Source organism: Corvus hawaiiensis, chromosome 18 (genome assembly GCF_020740725.1).
Source record: "Corvus hawaiiensis isolate bCorHaw1 chromosome 18, bCorHaw1.pri.cur, whole genome shotgun sequence".
NCBI lineage: Eukaryota > Metazoa > Chordata > Aves > Passeriformes > Corvidae > Corvus > Corvus hawaiiensis.
The window spans coordinates 3,618,938-3,632,013 of record NC_063230.1 but is presented as its reverse complement, the minus strand read 5'-3'; positions in this window follow the sequence as shown (position 1 = coordinate 3,632,013).

Here is a 13,076-nt window from a genome sequence, read left to right as displayed (position 1 = left end):
CTCCCTTGCCCACTTGCAGCAGCTGCTCCCAAAGAAGAAGGCTCCAGAAGTCAAAGCCACTGCTGGGCTGCACTTTCCCTTTGCTTCACGTCAAGCACCAGAAACTGTCCGCTGCGCTCTCTATTTCCATTCTCTGCCGCATCTGCCACTGTCGTCTCCGCATCTCCAAGCATCAAGCTGGGCACAATTCTTTCCAGGGAAAGCTGGAGGAGAAATAGGTAGCAGCACAAGGAGCCGCAAGTTGAACTTTCGGTTTTCAAGGGCTAACGTGAATCCGCAAAGAAGCGAGGGACAGCCACGCTTCCTCTTGCAGCCTGTGCCATGCGCACAGCAGCTCGGTGCTCTGCCTTCATTCTTACGCTCTTCGTACCATGTCGTGCTTTCATCCTGCCGGAGTCGAACCATCGGTCTACTTGGCGCACAGAGCACTCTGCCGGCAGCGAAGTGCTCCAGCCGACTGCTTCGGCTGAACCGCGCCTGCCCTACGCGCTTTCCCTCGCAGCGACATACACCAGCACGCTCGGTCTTTTTTCTCGTCCAAATGTCAAGGGAAAGATTCTCAGCTCTGTCTGGCACGGAGAACAGCTTTAGGTCAACAAGCTCACGCAGAGCTTACCCTCGACGCGTGCAAACCTGTATTTGCACCACAGTCCAGTGGGCAGCCCTCTTTCCTTTACAGCCTGCGCAGCGCCGGCAGATCGCGGTGAGAGGCTCTCTGCACCTGCCTTCCCACTTCCAAGTACCACCGCCAAGCTTTACAGCCTGCAGGGAGCCAAGACGCCGATAGGCGTCTTGCACAGAAGAACGTGCCAGGACGAAAAGATGGTCTTCCTTTCTCCTGCTCCTTGCCCGAATTGTGGTGCTGTGTTGAAAGTCTTGGCCAGCGAAAGGCTAATCCAGCAAGTGCTTCTCTCCTGACGCAGTTCGCTGAGCGAGAGCTGCACGGACAGTTTAGACTCGGTGAAACAGCAAGAAAATGCTTGTAGTACGTCGAGCTGCGGAACATCCGTGCCCAGCACACTGTGGCTGCGCGCAGTGTTCACGCTGAGGAGCAGCAAAGCTCCAAGCCATGGCTGGGCTTCACTTCTGTCCAGAGCACAGAAGGCGAAGAACCAAGCAGCTGGGCACCGGGCTCATGTACTCAGGGGAGCCAATTTCAAATGTCCGGCCAAGAGCTGCTTCACGAGCAGATGCAGCTGAGAATGCTCTGGCTGCTTCAGAAAGGAAGCTGCAGCCCTTGCACTCCTGGACACAAGCTGGCCAGCAACGGGTTCTTACACCTTCAGTGCTGCAGAGTGCATGCAGCTTGAGCACAGCCAGAAGGACGCGTCCAGAAAGAAGGCGTTCTTCAAGTACCCCCCTCCTGCAAGTAGCCTTGAAACTGAGCACAACACACTGCGCCTCGGGGAGCTTCCTTCTCACATAGACGGACCGTCCCCTTCTTCACTCTCGCAGCTCCCTTGCCCACTTGCAGCAGCTGCTCCCAAAGAAGAAGGCTCCAGAAGTCAAAGCCACTGCTGGGCTGCACTTTCCCTTTGCTTCACGTCAAGCACCAGAAACTGTCCGCTGTGCTCTCTATTTCCATTCTCTGCCGCATCTGCCACTGTCGTCTCCGCATCTCCAAGCATCAAGCTGGGCACAATTCTTTCCAGGGAAAGCTGGAAGAGAAATAGGTAGCAGCACAAGGAGCCGCAAGTTGAACTTTCGGTTTTCAAGGGCTAACGTGAATCCGCAAAGAAGCGAGGGACAGCCACGCTTCCTCTTGCAGCCTGTGCCATGCGCACAGCAGCTCGGTGCTCTGCCTTCATTCTTACGCTCTTCGTACCATGTCGTGCTTTCATCCTGCCGGAGTCGAACCATCGGTCTACTTGGCGCACAGAGCACTCTGCCGGCAGCGAAGTGCTCCAGCCGACTGCTTCGGCTGAACCGCGCCTGCCCTACGCGCTTTCCCTCGCAGCGACATACACCAGCACGCTCGGTCTTTTTTCTCGTCCAAATGTCAAGGGAAAGATTCTCAGCTCTGTCTGGCACGGAGAACAGCTTTAGGTCAACAAGCTCACGCAGAGCTTACCCTCGACGCGTGCAAACCTGTATTTGCACCACAGTCCAGTGGGCAGCCCTCTTTCCTTTACAGCCTGCGCAGCGCCGGCAGATCGCGGTGAGAGGCTCTCTGCACCTGCCTTCCCACTTCCAAGTACCACCGCCAAGCTTTACAGCCTGCAGGGAGCCAAGACGCCGATAGGCGTCTTGCACAGAAGAACGTGCCAGGACGAAAAGATGGTCTTCCTTTCTCCTGCTCCTTGCCCGAATTGTGGTGCTGTGTTGAAAGTCTTGGCCAGCGAAAGGCTAATCCAGCAAGTGCTTCTCTCCTGACGCAGTTCGCTGAGCGAGAGCTGCACGGACAGTTTAGACTCGGTGAAACAGCAAGAAAATGCTTGTAGTACGTCGAGCTGCGGAACATCCGTGCCCAGCACACTGTGGCTGCGCGCAGTGTTCACGCTGAGGAGCAGCAAAGCTCCAAGCCATGGCTGGGCTTCACTTCTGTCCAGAGCACAGAAGGCGAAGAACCAAGCAGCTGGGCACCGGGCTCATGTACTCAGGGGAGCCAATTTCAAATGTCCGGCCAAGAGCTGCTTCACGAGCAGATGCAGCTGAGAATGCTCTGGCTGCTTCAGAAAGGAAGCTGCAGCCCTTGCACTCCTGGACACAAGCTGGCCAGCAACGGGTTCTTACACCTTCAGTGCTGCAGAGTGCATGCAGCTTGAGCACAGCCAGAAGGACGCGTCCAGAAAGAAGGCGTTCTTCAAGTACCCCCCTCCTGCAAGTAGCCTTGAAACTGAGCACAACACACTGCGCCTCGGGGAGCTTCCTTCTCACATAGACGGACCGTCCCCTTCTTCACTCTCGCAGCTCCCTTGCCCACTTGCAGCAGCTGCTCCCAAAGAAGAAGGCTCCAGAAGTCAAAGCCACTGCTGGGCTGCACTTTCCCTTTGCTTCACGTCAAGCACCAGAAACTGTCTGCTGCGCTCTCTATTTCCATTCTCTGCCGCATCTGCCACTGTCGTCTCCGCATCTCCAAGCATCAAGCTGGGCACAATTCTTTCCAGGGAAAGCTGGAAGAGAAATAGGTAGCAGCACAAGGAGCCGCAAGTTGAACTTTCGGTTTTCAAGGGCTAACGTGAATCCGCAAAGAAGCGAGGGACAGCCACGCTTCCTCTTGCAGCCTGTGCCATGCGCACAGCAGCTCGGTGCTCTGCCTTCATTCTTACGCTCTTCGTACCATGTCGTGCTTTCATCCTGCCGGAGTCGAACCATCGGTCTACTTGGCGCACAGAGCACTCTGCCGGCAGCGAAGTGCTCCAGCCGACTGCTTCGGCTGAACCGCGCCTGCCCTACGCGCTTTCCCTCGCAGCGACATACACCAGCACGCTCGGTCTTTTTTCTCGTCCAAATGTCAAGGGAAAGATTCTCAGCTCTGTCTGGCACGGAGAACAGCTTTAGGTCAACAAGCTCACGCAGAGCTTACCCTCGACGCGTGCAAACCTGTATTTGCACCACAGTCCAGTGGGCAGCCCTCTTTCCTTTACAGCCTGCGCAGCGCCGGCAGATCGCGGTGAGAGGCTCTCTGCACCTGCCTTCCCACTTCCAAGTACCACCGCCAAGCTTTACAGCCTGCAGGGAGCCAAGACGCCGATAGGCGTCTTGCACAGAAGAACGTGCCAGGACGAAAAGATGGTCTTCCTTTCTCCTGCTCCTTGCCCGAATTGTGGTGCTGTGTTGAAAGTCTTGGCCAGCGAAAGGCTAATCCAGCAAGTGCTTCTCTCCTGACGCAGTTCGCTGAGCGAGAGCTGCACGGACAGTTTAGACTCGGTGAAACAGCAAGAAAATGCTTGTAGTACGTCGAGCTGCGGAACATCCGTGCCCAGCACACTGTGGCTGCGCGCAGTGGTCACGCTGAGGAGCAGCAAAGCTCCAAGCCATGGCTGGGCTTCACTTCTGTCCAGAGCACAGAAGGCGAAGAACCAAGCAGCTGGGCACCGGGCTCATGTACTCAGGGGAGCCAATTTCAAATGTCCGGCCAAGAGCTGCTTCACGAGCAGATGCAGCTGAGAATGCTCTGGCTGCTTCAGAAAGGAAGCTGCAGCCCTTGCACTCCTGGACACAAGCTGGCCAGCAACAGGTTCTTACACCTTCAGTGCTGCAGAGTGCATGCAGCTTGAGCACAGCCAGAAGGACGCGTCCAGAAAGAAGGCGTTCTTCAAGTACCCCCCTCCTGCAAGTAGCCTTGAAACTGAGCACAACACACTGCGCCTCGGGGAGCTTCCTTCTCACATAGACGGACCGTCCCCTTCTTCACTCTCGCAGCTCCCTTGCCCACTTGCAGCAGCTGCTCCCAAAGAAGAAGGCTCCAGAAGTCAAAGCCACTGCTGGGCTGCACTTTCCCTTTGCTTCACGTCAAGCACCAGAAACTGTCCGCTGCGCTCTCTATTTCCATTCTCTGCCGCATCTGCCACTGTCGTCTCCGCATCTCCAAGCATCAAGCTGGGCACAATTCTTTCCAGGGAAAGCTGGAGGAGAAATAGGTAGCAGCACAAGGAGCCGCAAGTTGAACTTTCGGTTTTCAAGGGCTAACGTGAATCCGCAAAGAAGCGAGGGACAGCCACGCTTCCTCTTGCAGCCTGTGCCATGCGCACAGCAGCTCGGTGCTCTGCCTTCATTCTTACGCTCTTCGTACCATGTCGTGCTTTCATCCTGCCGGAGTCGAACCATCGGTCTACTTGGCGCACAGAGCACTCTGCCGGCAGCGAAGTGCTCCAGCCGACTGCTTCGGCTGAACCGCGCCTGCCCTACGCGCTTTCCCTCGCAGCGACATACACCAGCACGCTCGGTCTTTTTTCTCGTCCAAATGTCAAGGGAAAGATTCTCAGCTCTGTCTGGCACGGAGAACAGCTTTAGGTCAACAAGCTCACGCAGAGCTTACCCTCGACGCGTGCAAACCTGTATTTGCACCACAGTCCAGTGGGCAGCCCTCTTTCCTTTACAGCCTGCGCAGCGCCGGCAGATCGCGGTGAGAGGCTCTCTGCACCTGCCTTCCCACTTCCAAGTACCACCGCCAAGCTTTACAGCCTGCAGGGAGCCAAGACGCCGATAGGCGTCTTGCACAGAAGAACGTGCCAGGACGAAAAGATGGTCTTCCTTTCTCCTGCTCCTTGCCCGAATTGTGGTGCTGTGTTGAAAGTCTTGGCCAGCGAAAGGCTAATCCAGCAAGTGCTTCTCTCCTGACGCAGTTCGCTGAGCGAGAGCTGCACGGACAGTTTAGACTCGGTGAAACAGCAAGAAAATGCTTGTAGTACGTCGAGCTGCGGAACATCCGTGCCCAGCACACTGTGGCTGCGCGCAGTGTTCACGCTGAGGAGCAGCAAAGCTCCAAGCCATGGCTGGGCTTCACTTCTGTCCAGAGCACAGAAGGCGAAGAACCAAGCAGCTGGGCACCGGGCTCATGTACTCAGGGGAGCCAATTTCAAATGTCCGGCCAAGAGCTGCTTCACGAGCAGATGCAGCTGAGAATGCTCTGGCTGCTTCAGAAAGGAAGCTGCAGCCCTTGCACTCCTGGACACAAGCTGGCCAGCAACGGGTTCTTACACCTTCAGTGCTGCAGAGTGCATGCAGCTTGAGCACAGCCAGAAGGACGCGTCCAGAAAGAAGGCGTTCTTCAAGTACCCCCCTCCTGCAAGTAGCCTTGAAACTGAGCACAACACACTGCGCCTCGGGGAGCTTCCTTCTCACATAGACGGACCGTCCCCTTCTTCACTCTCGCAGCTCCCTTGCCCACTTGCAGCAGCTGCTCCCAAAGAAGAAGGCTCCAGAAGTCAAAGCCACTGCTGGGCTGCACTTTCCCTTTGCTTCACGTCAAGCACCAGAAACTGTCCGCTGCGCTCTCTATTTCCATTCTCTGCCGCATCTGCCACTGTCGTCTCCGCATCTCCAAGCATCAAGCTGGGCACAATTCTTTCCAGGGAAAGCTGGAAGAGAAATAGGTAGCAGCACAAGGAGCCGCAAGTTGAACTTTCGGTTTTCAAGGGCTAACGTGAATCCGCAAAGAAGCGAGGGACAGCCACGCTTCCTCTTGCAGCCTGTGCCATGCGCACAGCAGCTCGGTGCTCTGCCTTCATTCTTACGCTCTTCGTACCATGTCGTGCTTTCATCCTGCCGGAGTCGAACCATCGGTCTACTTGGCGTACAGAGCACTCTGCCGGCAGCGAAGTGCTCCAGCCGACTGCTTCGGCTGAACCGCGCCTGCCCTACGCGCTTTCCCTCGCAGCGACATACACCAGCACGCTCGGTCTTTTTTCTCGTCCAAATGTCAAGGGAAAGATTCTCAGCTCTGTCTGGCACGGAGAACAGCTTTAGGTCAACAAGCTCACGCAGAGCTTACCCTCGACGCGTGCAAACCTGTATTTGCACCACAGTCCAGTGGGCAGCCCTCTTTCCTTTACAGCCTGCGCAGCGCCGGCAGATCGCGGTGAGAGGCTCTCTGCACCTGCCTTCCCACTTCCAAGTACCACCGCCAAGCTTTACAGCCTGCAGGGAGCCAAGACGCCGATAGGCGTCTTGCACAGAAGAACGTGCCAGGACGAAAAGATGGTCTTCCTTTCTCCTGCTCCTTGCCCGAATTGTGGTGCTGTGTTGAAAGTCTTGGCCAGCGAAAGGCTAATCCAGCAAGTGCTTCTCTCCTGACGCAGTTCGCTGAGCGAGAGCTGCACGGACAGTTTAGACTCGGTGAAACAGCAAGAAAATGCTTGTAGTACGTCGAGCTGCGGAACATCCGTGCCCAGCACACTGTGGCTGCGCGCAGTGTTCACGCTGAGGAGCAGCAAAGCTCCAAGCCATGGCTGGGCTTCACTTCTGTCCAGAGCACAGAAGGCGAAGAACCAAGCAGCTGGGCACCGGGCTCATGTACTCAGGGGAGCCAATTTCAAATGTCCGGCCAAGAGCTGCTTCACGAGCAGATGCAGCTGAGAATGCTCTGGCTGCTTCAGAAAGGAAGCTGCAGCCCTTGCACTCCTGGACACAAGCTGGCCAGCAACGGGTTCTTACACCTTCAGTGCTGCAGAGTGCATGCAGCTTGAGCACAGCCAGAAGGACGCGTCCAGAAAGAAGGCGTTCTTCAAGTACCCCCCTCCTGCAAGTAGCCTTGAAACTGAGCACAACACACTGCGCCTCGGGGAGCTTCCTTCTCACATAGACGGACCGTCCCCTTCTTCACTCTCGCAGCTCCCTTGCCCACTTGCAGCAGCTGCTCCCAAAGAAGAAGGCTCCAGAAGTCAAAGCCACTGCTGGGCTGCACTTTCCCTTTGCTTCACGTCAAGCACCAGAAACTGTCCGCTGCGCTCTCTATTTCCATTCTCTGCCGCATCTGCCACTGTCGTCTCCGCATCTCCAAGCATCAAGCTGGGCACAATTCTTTCCAGGGAAAGCTGGAAGAGAAATAGGTAGCAGCACAAGGAGCCGCAAGTTGAACTTTCTGTTTTCAAGGGCTAACGTGAATCCGCAAAGAAGCGAGGGACAGCCACGCTTCCTCTTGCAGCCTGTGCCATGCGCACAGCAGCTCGGTGCTCTGCCTTCATTCTTACGCTCTTCGTACCATGTCGTGCTTTCATCCTGCCGGAGTCGAACCATCGGTCTACTTGGCGCACAGAGCACTCTGCCGGCAGCGAAGTGCTCCAGCCGACTGCTTCGGCTGAACCGCGCCTGCCCTACGCGCTTTCCCTCGCAGCGACATACACCAGCACGCTCGGTCTTTTTTCTCGTCCAAATGTCAAGGGAAAGATTCTCAGCTCTGTCTGGCACGGAGAACAGCTTTAGGTCAACAAGCTCACGCAGAGCTTACCCTCGACGCGTGCAAACCTGTATTTGCACCACAGTCCAGTGGGCAGCCCTCTTTCCTTTACAGCCTGCGCAGCGCCGGCAGATCGCGGTGAGAGGCTCTCTGCACCTGCCTTCCCACTTCCAAGTACCACCGCCAAGCTTTACAGCCTGCAGGGAGCCAAGACGCCGATAGGCGTCTTGCACAGAAGAACGTGCCAGGACGAAAAGATGGTCTTCCTTTCTCCTGCTCCTTGCCCGAATTGTGGTGCTGTGTTGAAAGTCTTGGCCAGCGAAAGGCTAATCCAGCAAGTGCTTCTCTCCTGACGCAGTTCGCTGAGCGAGAGCTGCACGGACAGTTTAGACTCGGTGAAACAGCAAGAAAATGCTTGTAGTACGTCGAGCTGCGGAACATCCGTGCCCAGCACACTGTGGCTGCGCGCAGTGTTCACGCTGAGGAGCAGCAAAGCTCCAAGCCATGGCTGGGCTTCACTTCTGTCCAGAGCACAGAAGGCGAAGAACCAAGCAGCTGGGCACCGGGCTCATGTACTCAGGGGAGCCAATTTCAAATGTCCGGCCAAGAGCTGCTTCACGAGCAGATGCAGCTGAGAATGCTCTGGCTGCTTCAGAAAGGAAGCTGCAGCCCTTGCACTCCTGGACACAAGCTGGCCAGCAACGGGTTCTTACACCTTCAGTGCTGCAGAGTGCATGCAGCTTGAGCACAGCCAGAAGGACGCGTCCAGAAAGAAGGCGTTCTTCAAGTACCCCCCTCCTGCAAGTAGCCTTGAAACTGAGCACAACACACTGCGCCTCGGGGAGCTTCCTTCTCACATAGACGGACCGTCCCCTTCTTCACTCTCGCAGCTCCCTTGCCCACTTGCAGCAGCTGCTCCCAAAGAAGAAGGCTCCAGAAGTCAAAGCCACTGCTGGGCTGCACTTTCCCTTTGCTTCACGTCAAGCACCAGAAACTGTCCGCTGCGCTCTCTATTTCCATTCTCTGCCGCATCTGCCACTGTCGTCTCCGCATCTCCAAGCATCAAGCTGGGCACAATTCTTTCCAGGGAAAGCTGGAAGAGAAATAGGTAGCAGCACAAGGAGCCGCAAGTTGAACTTTCGGTTTTCAAGGGCTAACGTGAATCCGCAAAGAAGCGAGGGACAGCCACGCTTCCTCTTGCAGCCTGTGCCATGCGCACAGCAGCTCGGTGCTCTGCCTTCATTCTTACGCTCTTCGTACCATGTCGTGCTTTCATCCTGCCGGAGTCGAACCATCGGTCTACTTGGCGCACAGAGCACTCTGCCGGCAGCGAAGTGCTCCAGCCGACTGCTTCGGCTGAACCGCGCCTGCCCTACGCACTTTCCCTCGCAGCGACATACACCAGCACGCTCGGTCTTTTTTCTCGTCCAAATGTCAAGGGAAAGATTCTCAGCTCTGTCTGGCACGGAGAACAGCTTTAGGTCAACAAGCTCACGCAGAGCTTACCCTCGACGCGTGCAAACCTGTATTTGCACCACAGTCCAGTGGGCAGCCCTCTTTCCTTTACAGCCTGCGCAGCGCCGGCAGATCGCGGTGAGAGGCTCTCTGCACCTGCCTTCCCACTTCCAAGTACCACCGCCAAGCTTTACAGCCTGCAGGGAGCCAAGACGCCGATAGGCGTCTTGCACAGAAGAACGTGCCAGGACGAAAAGATGGTCTTCCTTTCTCCTGCTCCTTGCCCGAATTGTGGTGCTGTGTTGAAAGTCTTGGCCAGCGAAAGGCTAATCCAGCAAGTGCTTCTCTCCTGACGCAGTTCGCTGAGCGAGAGCTGCACGGACAGTTTAGACTCGGTGAAACAGCAAGAAAATGCTTGTAGTACGTCGAGCTGCGGAACATCCGTGCCCAGCACACTGTGGCTGCGCGCAGTGTTCACGCTGAGGAGCAGCAAAGCTCCAAGCCATGGCTGGGCTTCACTTCTGTCCAGAGCACAGAAGGCGAAGAACCAAGCAGCTGGGCACCGGGCTCATGTACTCAGGGGAGCCAATTTCAAATGTCCGGCCAAGAGCTGCTTCACGAGCAGATGCAGCTGAGAATGCTCTGGCTGCTTCAGAAAGGAAGCTGCAGCCCTTGCACTCCTGGACACAAGCTGGCCAGCAACGGGTTCTTACACCTTCAGTGCTGCAGAGTGCATGCAGCTTGAGCACAGCCAGAAGGACGCGTCCAGAAAGAAGGCGTTCTTCAAGTACCCCCCTCCTGCAAGTAGCCTTGAAACTGAGCACAACACACTGCGCCTCGGGGAGCTTCCTTCTCACATAGACGGACCGTCCCCTTCTTCACTCTCGCAGCTCCCTTGCCCACTTGCAGCAGCTGCTCCCAAAGAAGAAGGCTCCAGAAGTCAAAGCCACTGCTGGGCTGCACTTTCCCTTTGCTTCACGTCAAGCACCAGAAACTGTCCGCTGTGCTCTCTATTTCCATTCTCTGCCGCATCTGCCACTGTCGTCTCTGCATCTCCAAGCATCAAGCTGGGCACAATTCTTTCCAGGGAAAGCTGGAAGAGAAATAGGTAGCAGCACAAGGAGCCGCAAGTTGAACTTTCGGTTTTCAAGGGCTAACGTGAATCCGCAAAGAAGCGAGGGACAGCCACGCTTCCTCTTGCAGCCTGTGCCATGCGCACAGCAGCTCGGTGCTCTGCCTTCATTCTTACGCTCTTCGTACCATGTCGTGCTTTCATCCTGCCGGAGTCGAACCATCGGTCTACTTGGCGCACAGAGCACTCTGCCGGCAGCGAAGTGCTCCAGCCGACTGCTTCGGCTGAACCGCGCCTGCCCTACGCGCTTTCCCTCGCAGCGACATACACCAGCACGCTCGGTCTTTTTTCTCGTCCAAATGTCAAGGGAAAGATTCTCAGCTCTGTCTGGCACGGAGAACAGCTTTAGGTCAACAAGCTCACGCAGAGCTTACCCTCGACGCGTGCAAACCTGTATTTGCACCACAGTCCAGTGGGCAGCCCTCTTTCCTTTACAGCCTGCGCAGCGCCGGCAGATCGCGGTGAGAGGCTCTCTGCACCTGCCTTCCCACTTCCAAGTACCACCGCCAAGCTTTACAGCCTGCAGGGAGCCAAGACGCCGATAGGCGTCTTGCACAGAAGAACGTGCCAGGACGAAAAGATGGTCTTCCTTTCTCCTGCTCCTTGCCCGAATTGTGGTGCTGTGTTGAAAGTCTTGGCCAGCGAAAGGCTAATCCAGCAAGTGCTTCTCTCCTGACGCAGTTCGCTGAGCGAGAGCTGCACGGACAGTTTAGACTCGGTGAAACAGCAAGAAAATGCTTGTAGTACGTCGAGCTGCGGAACATCCGTGCCCAGCACACTGTGGCTGCGCGCAGTGTTCACGCTGAGGAGCAGCAAAGCTCCAAGCCATGGCTGGGCTTCACTTCTGTCCAGAGCACAGAAGGCGAAGAACCAAGCAGCTGGGCACCGGGCTCATGTACTCAGGGGAGCCAATTTCAAATGTCCGGCCAAGAGCTGCTTCACGAGCAGATGCAGCTGAGAATGCTCTGGCTGCTTCAGAAAGGAAGCTGCAGCCCTTGCACTCCTGGACACAAGCTGGCCAGCAACGGGTTCTTACACCTTCAGTGCTGCAGAGTGCATGCAGCTTGAGCACAGCCAGAAGGACGCGTCCAGAAAGAAGGCGTTCTTCAAGTACCCCCCTCCTGCAAGTAGCCTTGAAACTGAGCACAACACACTGCGCCTCGGGGAGCTTCCTTCTCACATAGACGGACCGTCCCCTTCTTCACTCTCGCAGCTCCCTTGCCCACTTGCAGCAGCTGCTCCCAAAGAAGAAGGCTCCAGAAGTCAAAGCCACTGCTGGGCTGCACTTTCCCTTTGCTTCACGTCAAGCACCAGAAACTGTCCGCTGCGCTCTCTATTTCCATTCTCTGCCGCATCTGCCACTGTCGTCTCCGCATCTCCAAGCATCAAGCTGGGCACAATTCTTTCCAGGGAAAGCTGGAAGAGAAATAGGTAGCAGCACAAGGAGCCGCAAGTTGAACTTTCTGTTTTCAAGGGCTAACGTGAATCCGCAAAGAAGCGAGGGACAGCCACGCTTCCTCTTGCAGCCTGTGCCATGCGCACAGCAGCTCGGTGCTCTGCCTTCATTCTTACGCTCTTCGTACCATGTCGTGCTTTCATCCTGCCGGAGTCGAACCATCGGTCTACTTGGCGCACAGAGCACTCTGCCGGCAGCGAAGTGCTCCAGCCGACTGCTTCGGCTGAACCGCGCCTGCCCTACGCGCTTTCCCTCGCAGCGACATACACCAGCACGCTCGGTCTTTTTTCTCGTCCAAATGTCAAGGGAAAGATTCTCAGCTCTGTCTGGCACGGAGAACAGCTTTAGGTCAACAAGCTCACGCAGAGCTTACCCTCGACGCGTGCAAACCTGTATTTGCACCACAGTCCAGTGGGCAGCCCTCTTTCCTTTACAGCCTGCGCAGCGCCGGCAGATCGCGGTGAGAGGCTCTCTGCACCTGCCTTCCCACTTCCAAGTACCACCGCCAAGCTTTACAGCCTGCAGGGAGCCAAGACGCCGATAGGCGTCTTGCACAGAAGAACGTGCCAGGACGAAAAGATGGTCTTCCTTTCTCCTGCTCCTTGCCCGAATTGTGGTGCTGTGTTGAAAGTCTTGGCCAGCGAAAGGCTAATCCAGCAAGTGCTTCTCTCCTGACGCAGTTCGCTGAGCGAGAGCTGCACGGACAGTTTAGACTCGGTGAAACAGCAAGAAAATGCTTGTAGTACGTCGAGCTGCGGAACATCCGTGCCCAGCACACTGTGGCTGCGCGCAGTGTTCACGCTGAGGAGCAGCAAAGCTCCAAGCCATGGCTGGGCTTCACTTCTGTCCAGAGCACAGAAGGCGAAGAACCAAGCAGCTGGGCACCGGGCTCATGTACTCAGGGGAGCCAATTTCAAATGTCCGGCCAAGAGCTGCTTCACGAGCAGATGCAGCTGAGAATGCTCTGGCTGCTTCAGAAAGGAAGCTGCAGCCCTTGCACTCCTGGACACAAGCTGGCCAGCAACGGGTTCTTACACCTTCAGTGCTGCAGAGTGCATGCAGCTTGAGCACAGCCAGAAGGACGCGTCCAGAAAGAAGGCGTTCTTCAAGTACCCCCCTCCTGCAAGTAGCCTTGAAACTGAGCACAACACACTGCGCCTCGGGGAGCTTCCTTCTCACATAGACGGACCGTC